Consider the following 24,085-nt stretch of genomic DNA (forward strand, 5'->3'; position numbering starts at 1 on the left):
GTTCAGCTGTGGAAACCCACTGGTGGCTCTGGGTCACATCTATAAGCTTCAGAGGAGGTCAATGGCCCAGACCCTTTGCACATATCTTGCTGGAAAGATCCATTATAGGTTTTACTTAGGGCTGCAGTATATCAAGATTGATGTGAAAGCAGACATCAGTAAAACAGGCTGCATTCCAAATTTTATTTGCTACCCTTCTCTTTTTTGTGAAAAGAGGTAGATCTACTCAGGACAGGTTGGGAAAACACCTATGGTCACTCTGTCAACATTAATTTTCATCTTCTGGAAGTCAAATAGACTTGTAAATTGTTGTTGTTGTCATTAGTGATGGTTATAGTAGTAATGATGTTGAATATGATGGTTTACTGTGTTCTGATCACCCACATGGTTTAGTCCTCTTGTGATTGAGATTTCCTCATTTTGTAGAATACTTCTGTATTATCCTCAAACCGAGTTAATTAACTCAAGGAGTAATGAGCAGAGAAACAGAAGAGTAAGGAAAGGGGGAGAATGAAAAATAGGAAAAACCTGTAGTATCAGAAAGTGGGGAAATGTAGATGTAGACCAATGGTATGCTAACCAAAATACTCAAAAGATGGGATACAGAGAGAATCTAGCAAGTTAAAAGGGGGAGTTACTATGAACCTCTTCACATTGGCTTCCAGAATCGCCACACATTATGCTGAACCCGGTGACCACCATCGGGGGGACATGGGGAATCCATCGCCCCATGCTCTGCATTGCCTGGCTTGCTGGATGATCCCACAGGAGGAAGCATTGCCTGTCTGGCTTCCCCCTTTGATCCAAGGCAACATGGGAAGCCTCTCATGTTACCACCATGGCATCATGTTCCACTTCATCACCTCTTTAAACAAAGAGCCCTACTGGAAGTAGTAGTGTGTTGTGTAATGGGAGCTGGAGGGCTCTGTGCTTAAAGGGGTGGTGAAGTGGAGCATGCCACTGATTCTTCCTCCGACTGATGAGGTTGAAAGTGGAAGGAGTAGAAATGTACAGGGTGTTTGAAAAAGAACTCCCTAGTTTTAATGTGTTTTAACTTAAAACTAGGGAGTTCTTTTTCAAACACCCTGTATTTTGGGGCAAAGAAGCAAGAGAACATGTGCTATAATGTATAAAGAGAAAAATATAAAGGGGGAAAAAAGAAGCCTCAGAGGACTTTCTATAATCCAGAAAGGGAAGAGAAACAGTAGAATGGTACAAACTTGAAAAAATATATTTAACAGGGAATCCATTATAAAGAATGAACTGACATCATATTAAATCTTTAGCACAAATGATTTTCCAGCGTTCAAGTTAATACAAAAGAGTGGGCAAACAGAGAAGCTTTCTCTTTCAGTTGTGTTCTCTTGTACAGAATTGATTAATGAAACACTTAGCTCTGATTTGGTAATGACTAAAATAATAATGAATTTTAAAAGCATGTTGGACTGTCATTGAAAATTATAATATACATAATTTTTAAACAATGTAGCCTCACTGTTATCCTCTTGTGCAGTTGGGTTAACCTCTTTGTTTTACTTTCACCTACATTGAACTGTTTTCAAAATATAGCATTTTCTATTCAAAAATAGACTGAGACAATATTCTTATTTGCCTTTATTTGTTTACTAAACCAGTCATTGATACTGTGTATCTGCAACCTTGCTGGTGCTGTTTAAAGCTGAATTTGTACCACAACCTCTTTGAAAAGGGCAGGATAACTCAGCCAACATACTCACCTGCTAAAATGTATCCATTGGCACTATAGATGGCTGGATTATTCATGTTCTCATATTTGTTTAATATATTTCCTTTTTTATGAAAAGGACATGTGTGTTTAGTCTATCTATCTATCCATATGTCTATCCGCCTTTCTCTCACACATCTAAAATAACAGGACAATATGAAATATGGCTTCATTTGAAAGTCATGCTCTATTTTTATAGTAGGGTATGGCATGTTTATAGAATCTTAAGAATCAAGATGTTTTGTGTGTGTTTGGGTTGGGATTTTTTGGTGGTTTCTCTTGTGAATATGCAACCACAATTTGTTAAAATGTAGACAATATTGCTTTTTAGGTTAGCAGGGAACTAATTACAAATAATATATAATGCATGAAAAAGTCATCCTAGAAATGGTGAAGAGATTTTAAAGAAATCCATACTGTCCTTGCACTTGGTTGTTGTGCTGTGCTTTAAATGGAATTGATTGCATGAATGTAATGAAAGTAACAGATTGACCTTTATTCCGAGTTTGAAAGATGTGCCTCTGTAGAATTCATTAAACAGGATGAAAACATAACATACTTGGATATTCTATATTTACAGAAGGGAAATTAGTAAAAAAAAAGTGTCTATAATTCTTTTTAAATTTCTACATGTGATTATAGTAATGTTGATTAAATCAGGTAAAATTCATTCTAAAACACAGTTTATAAAGTTGACATTTAATCCTTCCCCATTTCACTTGATACATAGGTAAAATAATGTCTTCAGAGTAAGGTACGTGTTGATTTATGCAATCACTTATGGTGATTGCAAATATGAATACATTCTTTTATTTTCAAAAAAAGAAATACTAGAAGAGTTCTTTCTGAGCACAACATGAAGATTTGTTATTGCCAAGTGAAGTGCAAAAATGACTGATTTTACTCAAATGTTGGGGCAGAAAGAAGTTGACCCATATGAGTGAAGTTGCCAACACAGCATTTTCTTCTCAGTTGAACAGCAACATAATGAAGGGAAGCATATAAACCGAGAAAGAAGGGATGTTTGCCACGATCTCAGAAGAGTTTTCTCGGGAAGAGTTCAGAGGGCCTTTCCTTTCTTTTTTCTAATCTAGGTTATCTTTATACATATAAATGTCTTTCAAAGAAAGCTGAGGCCAATGCCATGTATTATCTGGTTTGTAAATTCCACCACCTTGTTCCAGACCAACAGAAGATAATACGGCACATACCACGGGGTTCTTCAGTCAGTCTGGGACTTTTATTTGTGTCTTGAATTTAGTTTCTGTTTTGGGTAAAACAGTTTGCCATAATGAAGCGCAAAACAAAAGAGGCTCCCTCACCAATTGGATTCTGTGTTGTAGCTTCCAAGAGCTGCCTATTCTTCCCAGCCCACTTGATATCCTGCAGGTTGTGGCAGAACAATTCACAGGAAAAGCTTAGACATTGAGCTTGCACGCTTCTTGACTCCATTCTAAACCCTTTGTTCACACCAGGGTGGCATTTTTTCACACAGCATGTGGCAGATTTGACTCCTCTCCAGCTTGTCTTATAAAATCAAAGTCTTTTTTATATATATAAAGGGATTCAGAGTGCTGTTTCTAAGTCCCATTGAATCACAACATTTTTAATTAAATATATTTCAGCTGCTATGTGGAGTGTATAATAATTATATAACAATGAAGGTTCGATCGGAATAAAGGAAATGGAGTCTTTAAAGAAAATGCTCACTGATACTGAATTACATTTTTGTTTTCTGTGTGCTAATGAGTATTGCAATTAATTGCAATATATATATTCTAAACAATAAATTTGTATGCCAATGAATATGTAGCGTAGTATTTGAATGAAGCATTATTTTAATGTGACTGCCTTCTACCTTCTATATTTTTAAATCTGTAATATTTTTGTTGATCTCTAATATTTTTGAATATGCTATTTTAGTATAAGACAGATTCCACTTTCTATATTTTATAACAAATGATATACCAATGTATAATATTTTTGAATATTCTAGGTAAGATAAAGTGACATAATATTTTTCCATACAGCTTCACGATCAATTTAGATTAGCGAACTAGTGCATATTGTAAAAAAAATATATAGGAAAGATAATAAATGATAACAATGTGTTTTGTTCTTTCAATTTGCCATCTTTCGTGTGATCTTTTGTTAAGCATGCCTTGCTACAAATATTTGAGCAGTGAGCCACAATCATATGAAAGACTTTAATTTAAAATTGAATTGGGACTATTCTGTTTCGGCATCATGATAAATATTAAATAGTATTCTTTTCAGAATAACTAAATGGAACATACAGTGGGGAGAACTTAAAATGTTGAATTTATTGAGTTTGTATCAGAGTATTTACTATAAACAAGTCAAAACATTTTCCTTTACTCAGTACAGAGATAAATAGCCATTTGTTTTAGTTTTCTTTGTCTCTTGATTTCAATGATACTGATTAGTCTGTTCTCTTTATGATAGAATATCAGCCTCTATTCCTCATTTCCTTTTCATCGTTAAGCATTCTCTGAGAATGGGCTGTAGCAATTATGATTTAATGTTTTGAATAGAGACACTGTATAATTAAACAAATAGTTAAAGAGCTGCCTGAGTCTTACTGTATAACGGTCCTGAATAATTTTCTAAGGTGACAGCTTATATAATGATATTTTTGTTGGTTATAAAATTATATGATAAAACTCAATGGGTAACATTTCTTTTCACTGTTCTGCATCACAGTAGTTTCTTCGTTTATTTAATCTTCAGTCTGGAGAAATAGTTGCTGAAACATATAGTCAACTGTCCAAGAAACTAAATTTCTTAAAGCAACATGCAAGTATTGAGAAATCCTGAACACTGACAATGAAATCCTATGCATTTCTATTCAAGATTAAGGATTCTGTAGCATTTAAGTCCAGGTGGTCAGATTAACCCTTATTTAAAATATTTCATTTCTTCAATAAGAAACTGTTCCTCTGACATAAAATCATAGAAATGTATGTTTAAAAGCATGTAGCAAGACTGAATACTTATATCAACCAAAAAACCTCATAGGTTTCACAGGCCAGATTGCAAAAAAAAAAAAAGTATTATAATTTCTTGTATAATTTAAATTTGTTTAAGTTCTACATAAGACTACAGAACATAGGCTCCCCTATGTGCAATAAAATTACAATTAGAATGAACAATTCCTCAGATTTAAAAAGCAAATATCTGTCAAAAGCTAAAATATTTATAGTGTTGAAAATGAAATCCAATCAAAGGTTTTATGTTTGTATCTTAAATAGCTGTGGTTACAGTAAAGCATTCATTTTGGTAAAAATGCACTTTTAAAAGATGAAAATGAAATGAATAATATAAGGGTTTTAATGAATCATTTTGGTTTAACCCTGTTCTTCCCGGAGATTAAAAACAGTAAGGCAAAGTAAACATGGCATAATATGAAGTAGTTTGTTGTTGAAAACTAACAGATTTTATTACTTCTAATAAAAACAACTAGCTGTTCTCCTAACATAAAACTTTCCAACATATAATTTTAAAAAGTCTAACAAAGGAATTAACAAGTGAAATAGAATAAGTTTAGTAAATGTATAAAAATTAGATACCTACTTTTACAGAACAGCATCTCATGTCATTAAAATTCTGACAAAAAGAAAAAAATACAATACATTCATCATTATCCATTCTGAAAATTTCAGTAGATATTAATTTATATGACCTATTTGTCTTCAGATTTTCTTCCAGTGAATATTTCTGCCAGTTCATAAGAATCCAAAATCTTCAGCAAAATCCTGTTTACATTTGCAGTGGCTTTCCAGCTTGTGGCCTTCTTATTGGAGTAAGAACATAGGCACTCTTCTTAAAATCTGCGTAGAGTAATCCTCTTCTACTTTAGTCGGGATGAAAAAAGTATTCAGTGTGAATTATGTTTCATCTGTCACAATAACCTTCTTTATTCTTTAGTGCACCTCCCCTTTGCCTTTGGCAATTAGAGAAAATAGGTATGTCTTCAAGCAGAGAGAGACTCCTATCTCAAAATATAGAGTTACTGATGCCATACAGACATTGCTTTCTAAGCAACATCCTGAAGAAAATGTTATCACTTTTTGAATCTGAATTTTATTAGAGGACAGAAGAGGCAAGCATACTTTACAATGAGCAGTTTCGGAGAGCTGTCAGTGGGTTGACTCCCCCCCCCCTTGACAGCCAGTGGTCATAGAGATTTGGTCATAGTATTTGAGGATGAGCAAAAATGACTATGAATGGGTTACAGAATACGTCATTTTATGTGCTTTAGAGAACCCAGAGGATTTTTTATTACATAGGATGATATTGTTTTCACATAATTTTCATAGAATTTTTGGTCTCATGAAAAGAATGTCCATGTTTTTGATACACATTTTACTGAACAGAATGCTTGTTTGTTTGTTTTTTGAGAATAAAGTTTCTTAGAAAGAAAAATTTGTATGAAACAGGATTGCATTGTTTTTGTGATTTTGCATATTTTTGTTTCCTTTTACGAAAGCAACAATAATAACCCAGCAACAACATACCATTTTCTCTCCTAAGATGTTACCTCTATACTCTTAATGTACATTTGATTTTTGTCTTTTTTAATCAGCATGTTTATTTTTTATAATACAATGTAGTATGTTTTTAAAGTACTTTTGACTGCTTATGGTCGTTCAAAAATCAGTAAAGTGTAAGAGAACCTTGAATTTGATTGCATAAAAAAATGCAGAAGAAAAGGCATGGGCTGATACCAACTGAGAATAATGAATGTGTTTGCACAGGAGTAAACTAGATAATATAAATGAGAAACAGACTCCTAATGATGAACACTATTTGGGAGCAAAAGACAACAGTTTGGCCCGTGCACAGGTTTGGGCTCAAAAGTGCTTGCTAAGCTATCTATTTCACACATGCAACGACAGAAGGTTCGATATTCATTCGATCGATGAGTGAAAAGGCACAATGGCAAAATCAGACAGACTTCTTTTCAAATACAGATCTCCAATGTCCCCCCACAGTCTGCAGTTGCACGGCTGGTGGTGTGGCAGAGACGGAGTAAGGGTTACATCAAGGCTGTTCTCTGGACCATGCAAACCGTCTAGACTGATGACCTGCAGCATCATGTCCTTTGAAGAAGAGACAAGTTCGGTCATGACAGACGAAAGAAAAACCAAGGCGTACCCCTTTTAACAATAGGGAGTTGCTCGTGGCTGCAAAGAGGTAAGCAGGGGTAAGCCAAAAAAGGCATCTGCTTCCATGGTTACAGGCCAACTATGAGAACCTTGCTTTTAAGAGAGATGGTTCTCATGCTCTCTCTCCCAGCCGATGTCATGCATTATAAGCAAAGGCAGGCTGAGCTGAAATCCTCAGATATTTCAGAGTAAAATGATACGCGGGCACATGGCTTTTAGCAAAAGAAAGTCACATGACTGTTGAGGAGCAGACTTCTGCTTTGAATAGAGAGCCCTTTCCTCTTACCTAAGAGTAGAGGGAGCAGAAAAGTGTTTGTACAAAATGAACATTCATATGATACGTAACATTTTCAGTGTTTGTCTCCTGTTAACTGAGAAAAGGTCAGGGGTGAAGGGCTTTTTGATGCATGTGAAAGGGCCACAGGGCCCTTTGTTAGGAAAGATTTTCTGAATGTCTAATAAGATTTTGTTTTTCTTTCAATCTGAACTATTATAATGAATTTGATGAGCATGAAAATGCTTCATCTCTTCCAATCTGAATGATTTCGCCTCCTTAGAATTTTAAAATATTTTTTTCTAAACAATGTTTCATTTTTATTTGTACATGGAACTTTTGAGTTCAAAATATTTTTGACAGAATTAATCTTACCCAATGATTTTTTACATAATAAAAAGACGTTTTTCATTGTTTTGTTTACTTGTCTTTAAATTTACGATTATTGATCCTTTCAGTATTTTCTTAATTGTGATACAAACTTCTTGACATCAGTATACATATTGACAATATGCTCATCTTAAAAATATTAACTATTTTTATGCTTGTTAAATTACATCTATTGGAGTTGCAGTCTCATACTGATATACCTAGCTGTAAAGACTTGAATTCTATGGGATGTACGGACTGGCAGAAATACATAGTATTGCATGGCTAGGCTACCAAAGCAATTTCAGAAAGATAATATTTTTGATTAACCATCTCTTTGTTTCTTTAGAGTTCTAAGATTAGAAAATTATGTTTTATATACTTAATAAGGCATGATTATATTGCTGAAATGTTTATTGATTCTTAAAGAATATAGATCATTACTCAATGTCTTTGATTTACAATAGTTTGACTAACTTGCACTTTTTTTCAACAGTTATTTAGTCATGATGGTGTTTTGTAGCATGTATAGTACGGACCAAGGGAATGGAAATAATAGTATAGAAGTATCTTTTCTTATGATATTTTATAAAGTATATCAAACCTCCATGATTTGTATTTGAAGCTAAGCATATTCCAAGAGAAATGCATGGTACTAATGCTCTACTTCTGTTATTACTATTACACAGTTATGAGGAGAGGAAACACTAGAACAAATTTAATAAATCCATTTAACACTAGATATAAAAAAACATGTTAGTGATTAAGTCATGTCATTTGATATGACCTGTGTATTAATTATTAATTTCTCAATATTATTGTAGATTGCATAAACTTCTCAAGGTGATTAATTAGCTTAAGAGAGAATCCTCAGGCTTAAAAATGGGACTTCAAGGTACTGGGTTATATGGTACAGCCATTTAACCCAGAAAATCAAGGCAGATAATCCAAAATATCTGCTTTGAACTGGGGCCCCTTCCACACAGTTGAATAAAATCCCAGATTATCTGCTTTGAACTGGAATATATGGCATTGTGGACTCAGATAACCAAGTTTAAAGCAGATACTCTGGGATTTTCTGCCTTGATTATCTGGATTATATGGCTGTGTGGAAAGGCCCTGGGTAACCTGAGTCCACATTGCCATATAACCCAGTTCAAAGAAGATAATGTGGGATTTTATACAGCTGTGTGGAAGGGGCCACAGTGAGTCATCCATTATATATAAAGATTGTATCTTATAAGCTACAAATAAATTTCAGTTTTATACTTTGTGGTATTATTGAGAGAGAGGGGGGGTATATTTCTCATACCAGTTATGAGCAGTGACTTAGGACTGCATATAAAGACCATGGTATTACCAGTACTAAAGTGCAAACATGCATCAAACTAATGTTAGTGTATGTATGTGTGTGTGTGTAGCTTTGGAAAAAAACTTGTACAATTATGTTTTATTAAGAAACCTTTTGAGTGTATGTTGCTTTGTGTAAGAAACCATTTTCACTGCATATACTCTTTCCATCTATTCAAAGTTTCCTGTTGTACTATTTCTTTTAGCAATTAAACTTAAGCATCATAATTTTTAAAGTTTCTTTCCAAATCTTGTTTGTAACCTCTGCAAATCTCAAAATACTTCCAGGCAAACAGACCGCTTTATCTTGTTTCTCAGTACCTCTGTTTTCACTCCAGTTGTATCAACAGAAGCCACCTAAATTAACTATTTCAGGGAAAGATGTATCTAGAGTCTCAATTCCTGGAAGCAGTATGGGAGTATGTTAGTGGTTGCTTAGCAACCCCTGACATTCTTTCAGTCCTTTTCCAAAAAAAAAAAAAAAGACCAATGTTAACTATTTCAGGGAGAAATATGTCCAATCTCTCATGTTAAATAGAAATATTCCAGTAGCTGACGAGGAATTATTGTCAATATTTCTCTGGTTGATAGCATTGTTTTCAGCAATATTTATAGTCTCCAACCAACTACGCAAGATTGCCACATCAAGAATATGTGAATATTCTATATTTTTGAAAATTGCACAGGACAGCATAGAGCAAACTTTTCAGTGTCCAGTATAGTTTGGTAACACTGTCTGCCCAACCTCTTTGCTTAGCTGCCTTATAATCGAAGGAAGGAAATACAGTAGGATTCATTTTCCACCTTCCCACATCTGACATCATGTTAATAGTTTTTAACTGGGAATTTTTAATACTGTTTATATTTAATCCTGTTTTAATATTTGTATATTTCTATATTTTAAATGGTTAAATTAATGCTTTTATGTTAAGGCAGTTTTAAGCCCCCTTCTGGGGAGATAAAGCAGGATATAAATACATATAATAATAACAATCATCATCATCATCATCATCATCATCATCATCATCATCATCATCATCATCGTTCTCACTAGGAATTGTCTTGTTCCTCCAGGTGATTTTATGGTATGCTTTAGCTGAAAGTAACTACAGAATTTCCATGGAAGATACTGCAAATTCCTAGAGAGGATTCCACTTTAGAAAATTCTAGACTCTCCATGTCCTCCAGCACCATTCTGTAGTCACTTCCAGCAGAAATCATTCAAAAAGGTTCACTATTAACCATGCTTTCCCTGTTTTCACAATACATTCAGGAATGGATACGGGAATCATAATGTAATGTACATTTGTCCTCAGGGAGAGTCTACGGTAGGCATGAGAAAACCCAGGCCTGTGGGCCAGATGTGGCCCTTTGGCCTCTTCTCTCAGGCCCCCATCTGCCTCAGCCCTCCTCTGAGCATGTAGATGCAGCAATCGCCAGGCCGAGAGGAGGGCTAAGGCAGAGACATGGTGCTTGTGAGCGCTCTCTAGAGAGCTGTCACCAGCACCGTGTTTATCCTTCTCCTCTAAGTCTTGGGAAGGCGAGCCACTTTTTCTGGATTCAGAGGAGAAGTAGAGAGAGAAACATAGTACTAGTGAGATGGCTATCACCAACACTGTGTTTCTCCTTCTTCTCCAAGGCTTAGAAAGGTGCAGGCGTGCCTTTCCCAGACTTACAGGCAAAGCACAGGAGAAACACAGTGCTGGTGGGAATGCACTTGTGAGCGCCATTTGTCTTCTCCTCCTCTGAGGCTTGGGAATGTGGCCTGCTTTCTCAAGCCTCAGAGAAGTGGGGGAGAAACACAGCACTGGCAAGACAGCTATTGTTAGTGCTGTGTGATTTTTTCTCTTCTGAGCCTCGGGAAGTCAGGACTTCCCCAGACTCAGAGGAAAACTGGGGGAGAAACACAGCACAGGAGAAAGGGTTCTTGCCAGCTCCATGTTTATCCTTCTCCTCTAAAGCCTGGGAAGAAACAGGTGTGCCTTTCCCAGGCTTAGAAGAGAAGCGGGGGAGAAACAGTGTTGGCGAGAATGCTCTTGCAAGCACCGTGTCTTCCCGCCCCAACCCCACCCTCTCCCTCCTCAACTTTGTTCTCTTTCACACCCAGCTGTTCCAGCCCAGCCCCTTCTGGCCCCAGCCCTACCCATGTCTGGGCCCCGCCTCTTCTGGCCTCAGCCCCAGCCCCTTCTGGCCCCACTCACACTTCCAGCCCAACCCTTACAACCAGGTCCAGAAGGCAGCCCCAGGACAAAAAGGTTTGCCCATGCCTGGTCTACGGTCATAAAAGAGAGAGAGCTGACAGGGATTAATAGGGCTATTATAAAAGTCTTATATTGTAATCCTGCATGTGCTTATTCAGAAATAAATCCCACTTATCTCATGAAATCTTACAGCCACAAATGCCCATAAGAATTCAGCCTTAATTTTCACTCTTTGGATTTATTCAATTTCTGAAAGGAAACTAGTACAATGACTTGAGTAAGTTTCAGGTTCAGATCCAACATATGCTGCTTCTTGTTGAGTTACCTTGTTGTGGCAATAAAAAAACTGGTACACATGAAAACATTTTCACATCTTTTATTTGGAACTTCTTGAAAACTTCCTGTATATTAACATAATTCAAAAGTGTCTCACCCAGTTTCTTAGTGACAGTGAAAAAAATAGCTTTGTGTTTCTCTCCAACAAGCACTTAAAAGTAAAAGGTTCCTGAACTCTTCTCCAAAAACAAATGAACAAAAATGTAAAATGTTTCAACATTTTTTAGTCCAAGGACCTCTTCACACTAGGTATTTTTGCCCCAGTTTGCCACTTTTAATAGCGGCAAGAATGGGGCCTGCCGTACGCCGTCACACGATGCACAGCAGGCCCTACCCACTTTCCTCTTGAAGTGGAGGAAAAGCACTGAAAGGCACTTTCTCCTCTACTACAGGGAGGAAAGTGTAGTTTGGTTAGCTTTAACAAAGCTATTCACAGTTTCCCTTCAATTTCCCTTTGTTATGGCAGAAAGGGTGGCAAGGTAATATGCATTGCTGCCCTTTCTGCCATCTGATGAGGGGAGGAGGGAGGGGTGCCACAAGCCATCTCATGTTCTTTCGCTTTGGCTGCCGGTGCACCTTTCCTTTCCCAACAGCATGACCCAAAAGGGCCATATGAAGAGGTCCTAAAACTAGCAATATGTTCAGGTGAAACAAAATATCAATGTCGGGAAAACCTGTCAGAAATAAACATAAATTTTCTCAACCTCCTAGAGATCATTTGAAATCTTCTTCCCAAATCCAGTTTTTTTTTCTTTTTCTCATACCTCCACTTTTCTTAAGACTTCCCTTTTAGGTCTAGTGTCCCACCAAACTACAAACTATCAGGATTTCATATGAAGTTGCCATAGCAGTTTAAGTGCTATCAAATGATATAATAATGTAATTTTATCTACCAACATTGTCACTTGGGACTTTATCATAAAGGTCCATGAATTTGCCCCACGTTGGGGCAAATCCATGGACTCCCAGTGGGGGGCGTGGAGAAGCCATTGCTCCATGCCCTGCATCACCCACCTTACTTCCATGGGGGGAAGCATCACTGTTGGGCTTCTCCCCATTGCTGGCAAGGCAACACGAGAAGGCTCCCATGTTGCCAGGACAGTGATGTGCACCCTTTCAAAGTAGATGCACCCTCTATGATGGCATCATAATAGACAACTTGATACCTCTATCATCCTTCCTAGAAGCTGAGCTGAGCTATAAACATTTTAACAGTGCATGAACCAAATTGCATTCACATACAGATCTGTACTCTAGTGTTAGTCCCAAGTAGTAAAGATTCATTGAATCAATTGGATTTGCCTGGTGGACTAGTTTCTCAACAACTGATTCAATAAGTCTGCATTTGTTTGAACTGACCAATAAGATTTAGCCCTAATTTATTTATTTTGAATATTTATACCCCACCCTTCAGCCCCAAAGGTTTTGAGAGGAATTTACAAATTGTTACTTTGACAGTTCTCTGCCCTCAGGCTTACAATCTGAATAAGATACAACACACAAGGACAGGGAGAAGAAGACCCTTTCATCTTTTTCTGGGCTCAACCATGAACTATGCCTGCATCTTCTTCTCTTCTTCTAAGCCAGGGCAGTTGTAGTTGGAATGAATGAAAGACCTTTTATCTGTTTCTGGCTCAAGACATGATGAAGTCATGCTTGTCTTCTTTTCTTCCAAGCTCAGGGCAGTGGCAGTTGGGATGGAAGGGAGGCTTTTCTTCTGTTTCTGGGACTATGCATGATGGGACTGTTCCATGGAGTTAAACATTTTTTAGAATTAGTCCTCCATTTTAAAAGAGAGAGAAAGAGGTAGAGGCAGCTTTAAAGACAAAAAAAAATCATCTATTTGGATTAATGTATATAACAAATCATTTCAGAAAAAAATCTAAGCAGTTTTTTCTTTGATATAAAGAACATAAAGACCATGGAGGGCATGGAGAAATTATGATCTTTGCACATGCGCAACTTTAATTTTATGATCATGGGGAAATTCCAAAAGAAGCTTCCCTGCAAATGTAAATTGGTTCTGGGTGAACCTAAAAATTTTCATTGTGACCACAGTTTTGAAAAGTTGTTGTTTTGAATTGCAGCTCCTAGAGTTTCTTGGGTAGTATGGATATTTTCTCCCAGTCACCAGGCTTGCTTAGGGATTCTGGAATATGTAAGGGAAAAAAGTAATCTTTTCAAACAGGAAGGGATCAAACAATCCTGCCTATCACAGTCTAAATCTACACACATTACTTTGGTTTTTAAAAACAAGACTAAGTGGAGAGAAGCACCCTTTTAACGGAGCATGCATTTAACTTTTCTCTTCTTGAAAAGTTCAAAAGTTCATAAACATTACAATCATACAAACTCACGCCACTGGGGCAAAAAGCATAATGCAATACAACTTTGCCAAAATAGGGCCATAAGCTTCTCCATTGTATAATGCATAATGTATTTATATTGCATTTAATGCTTTCATGAGAATTTCAATCTATTTAGCACCTGGTTACATAGTATGTCACTTTTACTTTTAAATTTGTGGTTAACTGAAAATGTAATGGGATAAAAAAAAGTTCTCCAAAAGCAATAGGTTGATTTAATCTCTGCCTGGCCCATATTTCATCTGTTTAAAAAGCTAAACACTGTAACTGGCAAGTGGCTGAAATGTGGGGGATATTATTTATACCTCTTCCAGTGACATCAGGCCCTATATTATAGATCTGATTCTGTAACCTGGAGAAAGGATCTACAATAATTCTGGGGGGGGGGCTTAAAAGCCCCCATCTTTGTACATGATAATCAAAATGTATTTAATATCTGCATCATATGCCATGTAAACCCGTTGGTGCTTTAAAATATTCAATCCACCCTCCATACATTTTAAAAAATAATGCTGAATATTCTAATTTATTTTTTACAGGATTCTCTTTCATATAAAGTTTGACTTGACAACATTTAAGAATGTAGAAGTTTGCCTTGACTTGCAGCAGTTCAGACTTCTAATTCTGATTAGGGTTTTTTTTATGTCTTGGCATCAGTGACTAGACATTTACATCTAGCCAGTCATTTAGACAGTCTTTTATGTATATATCCCCAGCTAGATGAAGAGTGTGATTTCTTAGCATGAGTTTCCATTCCTTAATCAGACTGTAAACTTGATTCTCCATATGTGAATTCCCCACCCACATCCCCAAAGAATGATACCACCAGTACCACTAGAGATGTTGAGCACAATGAAACAATTCTTCATCCTATAGGTCTGGCACATTCATGAATTTCTTCCCCTCAGTGATGGGAAACTACAAAGTTCTACAAAAACTGTGCAGCTTCTAACATGGAAACTGAAAACTGTGCTTTCAAGCTAGCATGGGCTGTGCAGTGTATTCATCCTGAGTTTCTTTTCTTGATGTTGTTGCATTTAAATTGTATAACAAAAAACCTCTTCACATGGCCCTTTTGGGAAGTGCCATTATGCCATTAAAGGGAAGGCACACGGGGCAGCTCAAGGCCTTTCCCTCCTTCCCTCATCAAATGGTAGGGATGGGACAGGGTGCAGAAAGGCTGGCAATGCGCATTGCCCTGCCACCCTTTCTGCTATCACACGGCAAAAAGGGGAGGTAGTGGTGGAGGAAGTAACTTTCAGCGCTTTCTCTCCACTTCGGGAAGAATGTGAGCAGGGCCTGCCATGCGTCATGTCATGGTGCATGGCAAGCCCCATCCAAGCCATACATAAAAGCAGCTAAATGGGGCAAAAAAGCCCCATTTGAAGAGGTCCAAAGATTGCAACTTTAGGTGGCCTGAGTTTCTTTTGTTTACCAACTAGGGCATGATGAAACAAGAGTATACAACTGGGTACTAAAGGGCTACTTTATTAACTGCTTAAATCTTTAACTTTGAATTTTCATAAGCTTCAGGTTTGGGAGGCCTAAAATGGGTTTAAGCAGCTCCACTGGCTGCCGATTATATTCTGGGCCCAATTTAAGGTGCAGGTTATTACCTATAAAGCTCTAAACGGTTCGGGACCTGCCTATCTTCATGACCGCGACGTCCCCTATGAACCCACCCGGTTGCTGAGATCTTCCGGGGAGGCCCTCCTCTCGCTTCCGCCCTTCTCACAACTGCGTTTGGTGGGGACGAGAGAGAGGGCCTTCTCGGCCGTGGCCCCCCGACTCTGGAACTCCCTCCCCAGGGTGATTAGGTTGGCTCCCTCTCTATCTTCCTTCAGGAAACAACTGAAGACTTGGATGTTTCAGCAGGCCTTCGGAGATACAGTCATTAATTAATCAGCCCAGAGGGGTTTTAATAATCTATCCTGTATTTATTACGGTCTTACCTTTTATGTGTTTTTAATGTAATTTTTTATCCTGTATTTTTGTTTTAATTGATATATTGCATTACTGTTTTATCTGTTTTATATTGTGATTGTATTATGTTGCTTATATTTTGTCCTTATGTTGTTTGGGCCTCTGCCCCATGTAAGCCGCCCTGAGTCCCCACGGGGAGATGGTGGCGGGGTATAAATAAAGTTTTATTATGATTATTATTCTGGATGAATAGGAGGTCAAAAACTGACCTCTTCCCTAGTCATTCTGAACAAAGCACCCAATCTCTCTGAGTAGTAGAGGGCTGTCCACTGCAGACAAAATATAGAACACTTTATCAAGTGATCTTTTTTACTTTCACTAAGCAGAAAAGGTGTGCACATTTCTGTGCACAGTGTAAAGACTGCAAGGGTATATTTTAAAGGAAAATTGCAATTTTTCAACTGTCTGTTCAGTTTGCAATAATACATTGTGTTGGAAAGAGAAAAAATGATCTTATAAGTTGGAGGTCCCATTTTTCCTCCCAGGGTAAGTTCCTTACAAAGGTGAGCACGCTATATTAAATCCTAATCAGGAAATTCCTATTCTATCCCTAAGTGCTACCATCAATTCCCACAGATCATGAGCAGCTGGAGAGAACTGTAAGGTTAGCTGAAGTTCAAAATAAATGTGTATCCTTAAGAGCCATGGAACACTGGTTTCTTGTTCATGGATGAGGGGACTGAATGCAGTATCTTAGGAGAACACAGGGCTTTCTGGATAGCACCTCAAGAGGAATACTTTTATTTAAATAAAACAGAGTCTATTTTCTTTTCCTCCTAGCTAAGCAGATGATCACTCTGTTCCTTTTCTATTTTAGCTTCAGGTGTACAGCCTTGGTGGCTTCATATACATAAAATTAAAACTTTACTGTTGAATTTATTATAATTGATTTCAAAGCATGCGTGAAAAGCAGAGTTGAGCAAACTGGGGCCTCCCTTCTGTTGTTGGACTCTAACTTTCAACAGTCCTAGAAAATATTAATGGAATTTTGAAAACTAATGCAGTGATTCCTAGCCTTTGGTCCTCCAGGTGTTTGGACTTCAGATCCCATAATTCCTAACAGCTGGTAAACAGACTTGGATTTCTGGCAGTTGGAAGTCCAAAATACCTGGAGGACCAAAGCTTGGGAACCACTGCTCTAATGTATCAACATCTGAAAATTCCCAGCTTTACTACTAAGTATCATAATATACTGTGCATTTCATGCAACAAAAGACTCGATCATATTAACTTAGCTTTGCAGGATAGTTTTTTTTTTACCGTGTACTTACCTTGGTTCATTTCATTTCTTTAGATCTCTGGCTACCCTGAAAATGTTTTACAGAAAAGATGGATTTCTGCCATTTCACAAATGGAGGTAAGTTTTTAAATGATTTATTTGAAAATATGATCAATGGTTCAAGTATCTGATCTGAACCTGGGGATGTAGCCTTTTTCTGAATGAAATAAATTCAGAATAAATCTAGCAGTAGCAGTGATACTTCATCATGGATATAGACTCTAGAAGTGCCTAACCATTTTGGGCAGATCTAGCCTTTAATCTTGTACTGATGTCTAAAAGTAAAGGTAAAGGTTTCCCCTTGACATTAAGTGGCGCTCATCTCCATTTCTAAGCTGAAGAGCCGGCGTTGTCCATAAACACCTCCTAGGTCATGTGGCCAGAATTACTGCACAGAGAACCATTACCTTCCTACTGAAGCGGTACTTATTGATCCACTCACATTTGCATGTTTTCAAACTGCTAGGTTGGCAGAAGCTGGGGCTAACAACGAGAGCTCATTCCATCCACGGATTCGAACCGCCAACCTTCCAATCAGCAAATTCTGTAGTTTAGCAGAACCCTCTGTGTCACCGTGGCTGAAATCTAGTCTGCACAAAATGCACTGTTCATTTTAAGAGTGCAGCTAGATAAAAACAAAATAGACACCATCCTTTGCTTATGTGGCAGTTACCTCCAGAACATGACAGTAATATTGGTGATATTGAAATATTGGTCATATTGAAATAGGTCTTAGAGAGAGTGCTGGCACCATAACAAGTACTCGGTTTTTTTCATAGCGTGCTGGAAATATTGAAAACTGTTTCACAAATTATCATTATATAATTGTTAAATACATATGCAAATATTTTATTTTAAAATGATAGCATTTTATTATTAATTTACAAGGAACGAGGCTGGGTAACATCTAGTAACAATCTTTTGAATGTTATTTGCTACTTCTGTAATTTCAGATATTATTTTCCATAAATAATGTGCAGGCAGTCCCTGACTTAGGAGCCTCTGGTGGCACGGTGGGTTAAAACCTTGTGCCAGCAGGACTGATAACTTGAAGGTTGGGTTGCTGCCCTAAATGTTGCTGGTTCGAACCCAACCTGGGGAGAGCGCGGATGAGTTCCCTCTATTAGCTCCAGCTCCATGTGGCGACATGAGAGAAGCCTCCCACAAGGATGTTTAAACCATCAAAATACCCGGATGTCTCCTGCGCAATGACCTTGCAGACGGCTAATTCTCTAGAAGTGACTTACAGTTTCTCAAGTCAATCCTGACATAGAAAAAGTACCTGAGTTACAAACAACAGACTTACAAATTACTCATAGTTAAGAACAGGAGTGAGAAAACAGGAAGTGAGAGAAATCTACCCCTTGGAAGAAAAATTCACTTCTGGAGAAAAAGTGTATCCACTGAAACTTTATCACCAATCCTTCTTTCCATAAGAAGCAGATTTTTTTTCAAAATCCAATTTGCATAGGGACAGAAAGTGAGGTAAAATCTTATGAACTGGGACACAGACAGCAAAACAAACACCACAGGCATGTTAATTCTTCCCTACACTATCCCTGGTGGCACAGTGTGTTAAAGTGCTGAGCTGCTGAACTTGCGGACCAAAAGGTCCCAGGTTCAAATCTCGGGAGGGGAATGAGCATCCCCTGTTACCTCTAGCTCCTGCCAATTTAGCAGTTCGAAAACATGCAAATGTGAGTAGATCAATAGATACCGCTCTGGCGGGAAGGTAATGGTGCTCCATGCAGTCATGCCGGCCACATGACCTTGGAGATGTCTATGGACAATGCCGGCTCTTCGGCTTAGAAATGGAGATGAGCACCAACCCCCAGGGTCAGTCTCAACTAGACTTAGCATCAGGGGAAAACTTTTCCTTTACCTTTTACACCATCCAAATCTTTATATATATATATATATATATATAGAGAGAGAGAGAGAGAGAGAGAGAGAGAGAGAGAGAGAGCTGAAGTTGCACTTTAAAAATGTACCTGTACAAATTCAATTTCAGAACAAACCTACAGAACCTATCATGTTCATAATTTGGGGATTGCCTGTAGATGTAACATACTTCTAAAGGTCTACATTTTCCTTAGGATTTGGCATGTAAGTTTTGAATACATCTTTGTGGGCTGAGTGCCCTTCCACACAGTCATATAATCCAGAACATCAAGGCAGATAATCCACAATATCTGCTTTAAACTGAGTAATCTGAGCCCACACTGCCATCTAATCCAGTTGAATGTGGATTTTATACAGTTGTGTGGAAGAGACCTTAGTCCCCTTCTACACTGCCCTATATCCCAGGATCTGATTCCAGATTACCTAATTTAAAATGGATTATATGAGTCTCCACGACCAAATTTGGGATAAGCAGATAATCTGGGATCGGATCCTGGGATATAGGGACAGTGTGGAAGGGGTCTGAGGGGCTTTCTACATTTCCATATCAAATCCAGATTATCTGCTTTGAACTGGATGATTTGGCAGTGTAGACTCATAATCAAGTTCCAAGCAGATAATGTGGAATATCTGCTTTGATAATGTGAATTATATGGCAGTGTAGAAGGGGCCTGAGAGGTGTTATACTGAAGTTTCTCAAACTCATTATGATGAAGTTTTTGGCATGTAGTTGATAATTAATATGACTAAATTAATTAATTCAAGAAAAGAATACAAATTTGCAGGATTTACATGCTGGTAAGCATATAGTTGATATTAGCCAGTCAAGTTGCAAAAAATCTCGAAGGTTAGAAACAAAGGGGTTTTTTTTTGCTCCAGTTTCAAATACAAAGAAAGCCATTGTTTGCTTCACATGTGGCAACCATTTGCGTTCATATTGCATTGAAGTGAGTGCCACCTAGTGGGAAAAGGAAAATTGCATTATTCCAGTTTAAAACACATCACTTAGACCTCGCAGACAGCCATTTACAAGCAGTATACATTAGATAATATGTATTACCTGACATATTTTGACAGATAAGTACTCTATACTAATTACTATATGTTATTTGACTAGTTATATTTATAAGCCATTCCCTTGATACCATCTGTAGTATGTGGCTTTGATGACCACATTTCCCAGACTTCTTAGGAAAGGGGAAAGGCAGAAAGCAAAGCAATGCAGTCTTTTGCATCTTCAGGAAGAGAAGGGAAAGTGACCTATCTAGAAAAAATAATTGTTAGTCCATGTTGACCTCCTGAGTTAAATGGATCCACAGTCTGTCTTGCTTTAAAAAAAGAAGTTTTCTTCTTTTTTAAATGGGTGCTCAAATTCTAAATTAGTGGATATTTTTTTTAACTAGCATGTTAATACTGTGGTAATAATTTTTGCACCAGTGCCAGACTTTTTTTGTTTTGAGGCAATACTGAAATAGTTGATAAAGTAGTTTAATAGCAGAGCTATACCAGCATGAATCCAACCAGATACATAGGCTGATGGAAGAAACCCAGTGACAGGATCCAGCGAGAAGTGGGTTTCCCTCACAGAGGCGGTCCAACATTAAGGTGAATTAAGTGGTCGCTTGTGGCACAGACCATGTGGAGGTGCTGTCGAGGCGGCGGCGGCGGAAGGCCCAGCCACCTGTCTGCGCAGCTGCCCTCCTGCTCTCCCTCGCCCGCCCTGCATCCCCGGTCTGTCAGAGTGTGGGGGTGCCTGCCCTGTGAGCCCAGGAGTTGTAGTTCTCCCTTCCCAGAGAGCCCAGCCAAGGACGGGCCTGGCCTTTGCCTCCCAACACAGGGCATGCCTCCTCCTCCTCACGACCCCATGCAAGAAAGCAGAGAGACCCATAAACCCATGTCCCTTATGGTTTCTCCTCCTCCGTCCCTTTTTCTCTCTCTCTGCTCACACAAGCCCCTACTTGCTGCCCGTTAATCAATGCCAGGGAGCGGCACGCAGCCAATGGGGGGCCTCTGGTGGGCGGGGTGTCACGGGCTCAGCCATTGGGAGGGGGGGCAAGGGCTGGCTTCAGGGAAGGAGGCTGAGGGGGAGGAGGAGGAGGGAGAACATGGCAGTCGTCTTTGCCGTCGCCTCAGGCCTGATCTCTTTGTGAGGCGGGAAGGTGGATGATGGCGGAGCAGAGGCCGAGAGAGACACACACACAGAGAGAGAGGTGTGTGTATATACAAGATTGTGGAGCAGAGACTGGAGAGGCCAAGAGGCTGAGAGAGACAGAGGTCTGGATAGAGATAGACAGACTGTCAGGACTCAGCCTCCTCTTAAAGGGCCACACACAATAAGTAGAGTTAACAAATGTTTATTAAATGATATTTTGAACTTAGAAACACTTAAACTCAGTGTTCCCAATAAAAGTAAATGTCCTTGTTGCAAAATAAAGGCAAAAAGCCAGAACAGAAAATGATCCGGATTATCTGGCCTGATAATCCGGCTTAATCGCAACCAAACATTCACTGGAACTAGAGTCATGCCCCGCTAATGCACAAAGGGCCAAGGAAGATTAAAAACGCTCACCAGTAGTGAGCGCAAGCAATGCCATTGTTAAAAAGCCAAGCCGAACCCAGAGACCCAAAAGAAAGCCAACTGGGAGTAACAATGCCATCGTCAAAAGCCAAGCCGAATTCAGGAACCAACAGGGAGCAAACCAGGAGTAACAATGCCATCGTCAGGAGCTGAGCCAAATTCAGGAACCAGCAGGAAGCCAACAAACACCGAGACAGGAGCGAGCAACGCCGTAGTCAGGAGCCAGACCGGATTCAGGAACACGAAGCTGTACAGCCAGGACCCAAGGAGAACAGGCAGCGACAAAGCAATGTCCCAAAACGACACCTTGCCTTCTGCAAGGGACCTTCACTTCCAACTCCACTTTTAACTTACACCTCGGAGTCTGATGATGATGAGGCCTCCGCCCTGTCATCATTATCCACAGCTGATCTTGATCTCATATGTGAACCTCGCTCATCAGCCCTCCAATCACTCCATCTTTGTTCAAGACTTAGATTTCCCCATGTCCCTGGTGTACCAGTAGTTTGCCAGCCTTCTGATGCACCCTCAGAAACTGGTTCTGCACACACATTTACTTGAGTCCAATCTGCAGCATCTTCCATCCCACTCCCAGACCCATAATCCCCAGAAAAACCCTCAAACGTTTCATCTTCCATGGGAGCAGTAAGTATATCCCGGATCTTCTTCCTTTCCCTTTCCTCATCTGACTCTTGCTCCTGAATTGACCTCTTAGTTCCTCTACTTTCTGTTAACCCATCATCCTCCAGCATTGACTCCTCTTCACTAGAGAACCTTTCAAACGTTTCATCCTCCGAAGGAGCCATAAGTATTTCCCGAACCCGCTTTACTTGCTGTTCCTCATCAAACACCTACTCAGCCTTATCCCTTTTCCTCCTACTAGCAGTTTTACCAGTAGTACCAGAACTTCCCCTTGGCCCAACTACAACACAGACAGAGAGAGAGAGACTTGCTTGGGGTGCCCGAGAGGAGGGGGAGGAGGAGGAGGCCCGGCCTGCTCCTGGGTCTCTGTGGGAGGCGTGGCCTAGTGCCTGCCCTGCATCCCCAGCCTCGCGTTGGGGGGGGGGCGCCAAAATTCAGGATGGGTGCCAAATTCTGGTTGCCTGCTCCCGAAAATTACCTCAGGACAGCTCTGCTCCCAGAAGACATGAATCAAAGCACACTACTTCTCTGTCCCCTTTCCAATCTACACAATCATGCTTCAGATAGTTTTTCTGGAGAAGTTACAGAGGGCCTCTTCCCTGGACCTTTTCACACTGCACAATAATAACACAACAGTATGATTTCACTTTAACTACCATGGCTGCATCCTATGCTATATCAGGGTTTATAGTTTGGATAGCCACCAAAGCTCTTCAGCTAAGGATTCTAAACATGGTTCTCTGAACTGCAGATCCCAGGATTCCATAGCATGTTGCCATGACATTTAAGTGTTAGTGTAGTGTTATAATTGCATAGTGTCGTTCTGATAACATTAGTACCCACCTGGCTTCAACCCATTAGCATGTTGTGTTGAGTATCGTGTGAAAAAGTCCTTGATATTGTAAAAATATACAATTACATTTGTTTTCATTTAAAAAAATCTCTTTGCAATCTCAAAATATTACAAAAATATTAATGTAGTTCATCGACTTAAAGTCCTCTTGAAGAAAGGTTTACTGAAAAATACACAAAGTTAAGCATTAAATCCATGTTCAAGCCCCATATATAGTGGACTTTTCTCAAGACTGAACCTGTGTCAAGTGATTCAAGAACCTAGTCTATAAATTTATTGAGTTACTGGGTTGGGCAGTGACAGCACACCATACAACAGCACCTAGTGATCTATTTTATGAGTCTCATTCAAATGGAGTGTGAAAGATGAATATTATTTTTCCAAGAAGTTAAGCAAAATAAATGAAGGAGAATTACTTATCTGTTCTCCATCCAAGTCATTTTCAGCAGATGCAAAAATGTACATTCCCAAATGCCATCAGTCTCATATTGTAAGAATGCACCACATATCATCCACCTGAAGATGAATTACATGCCTTTAGCCAAATATCTTAAATGGACTCAATTTGTCATCTGACTTTATTGACTTGAAAGTAGGTAAAGACTACAGAATGAATAGCTTTATTGGGGCTTCGTTTGAATAGCAAAAGTCATATGGATATAATGTTTACTTATTAAGTATACTGAATCTTTTAATAACTCCAAGATTATTTGCTCTGGCTGGAAAGCAAGTATGTCTGCCAACTTTATAATTCATTCATCACTGAGCCTGATTTTGCTGTAGCACCTGAAGAAGGTCACTAACCAATAGCTCCAGAAATACCTATGCCTCCAGATATATGTCTATATAATGCACACAGGTTTTAATGTTGGAGTAGCGAGTGACCAGCGTTGAAATTCTAAGCCCATGGAAACCTACTGGATGACCTGGGACAAATTATAGTTTCAACCTGAGAGGAAGTTAATAGCAAATTATCTTTGCCAGGAAAACTTTATGGTAGGGTTACCATAAGTTGAAAT

At 38.8% G+C, this 24,085-nt stretch overlaps 3 long non-coding RNA genes across 22 annotated transcripts in view; 1 reads left to right on the forward strand and 2 right to left on the reverse strand.

Moving 5' to 3' along the window:
* Nucleotides 1-6,007, reverse strand: part of LOC134297433 (uncharacterized) — a 51,225-nt gene extending 45,218 nt beyond the window's left edge. Inside the window, exon 1 of the long non-coding RNA XR_010004192.1 lies at nt 5,339-6,007. This is a non-coding gene — a long non-coding RNA (uncharacterized LOC134297433). The remainder of the gene's footprint in view (nt 1-5,338) is intronic.
* The window catches only part of LOC103278377 (uncharacterized), a 526,052-nt gene that overhangs the window by 210,914 nt on the left and 291,053 nt on the right, over nt 1-24,085 (forward strand). For 17 of the 20 annotated variants that reach the window (XR_506007.3, XR_010004180.1, XR_010004170.1 and 14 more), the window contains one exon: nt 17,107-17,169. This is a non-coding gene — a long non-coding RNA (uncharacterized LOC103278377). Of the gene's footprint in view, nt 1-6,738; nt 6,962-17,106; nt 17,170-24,085 lie in introns of all 20 variants that reach the window. The other 3 variants (XR_010004183.1, XR_010004187.1, XR_010004181.1) reach the window with 1 other exon arrangement.
* LOC134297434 (uncharacterized) lies at nt 11,488-17,221 on the reverse strand. The gene is made up of 2 exons (XR_010004193.1): nt 17,084-17,221; nt 11,488-13,612 (listed from the first exon to the last, which is right to left on the reverse strand). It is a non-coding gene; the product is annotated as an uncharacterized LOC134297434 (long non-coding RNA).

This window comes from Anolis carolinensis, chromosome 3 (genome assembly GCF_035594765.1).
Source record: "Anolis carolinensis isolate JA03-04 chromosome 3, rAnoCar3.1.pri, whole genome shotgun sequence".
Classification (NCBI taxonomy): Eukaryota; Metazoa; Chordata; class Lepidosauria; order Squamata; family Dactyloidae; genus Anolis; species Anolis carolinensis.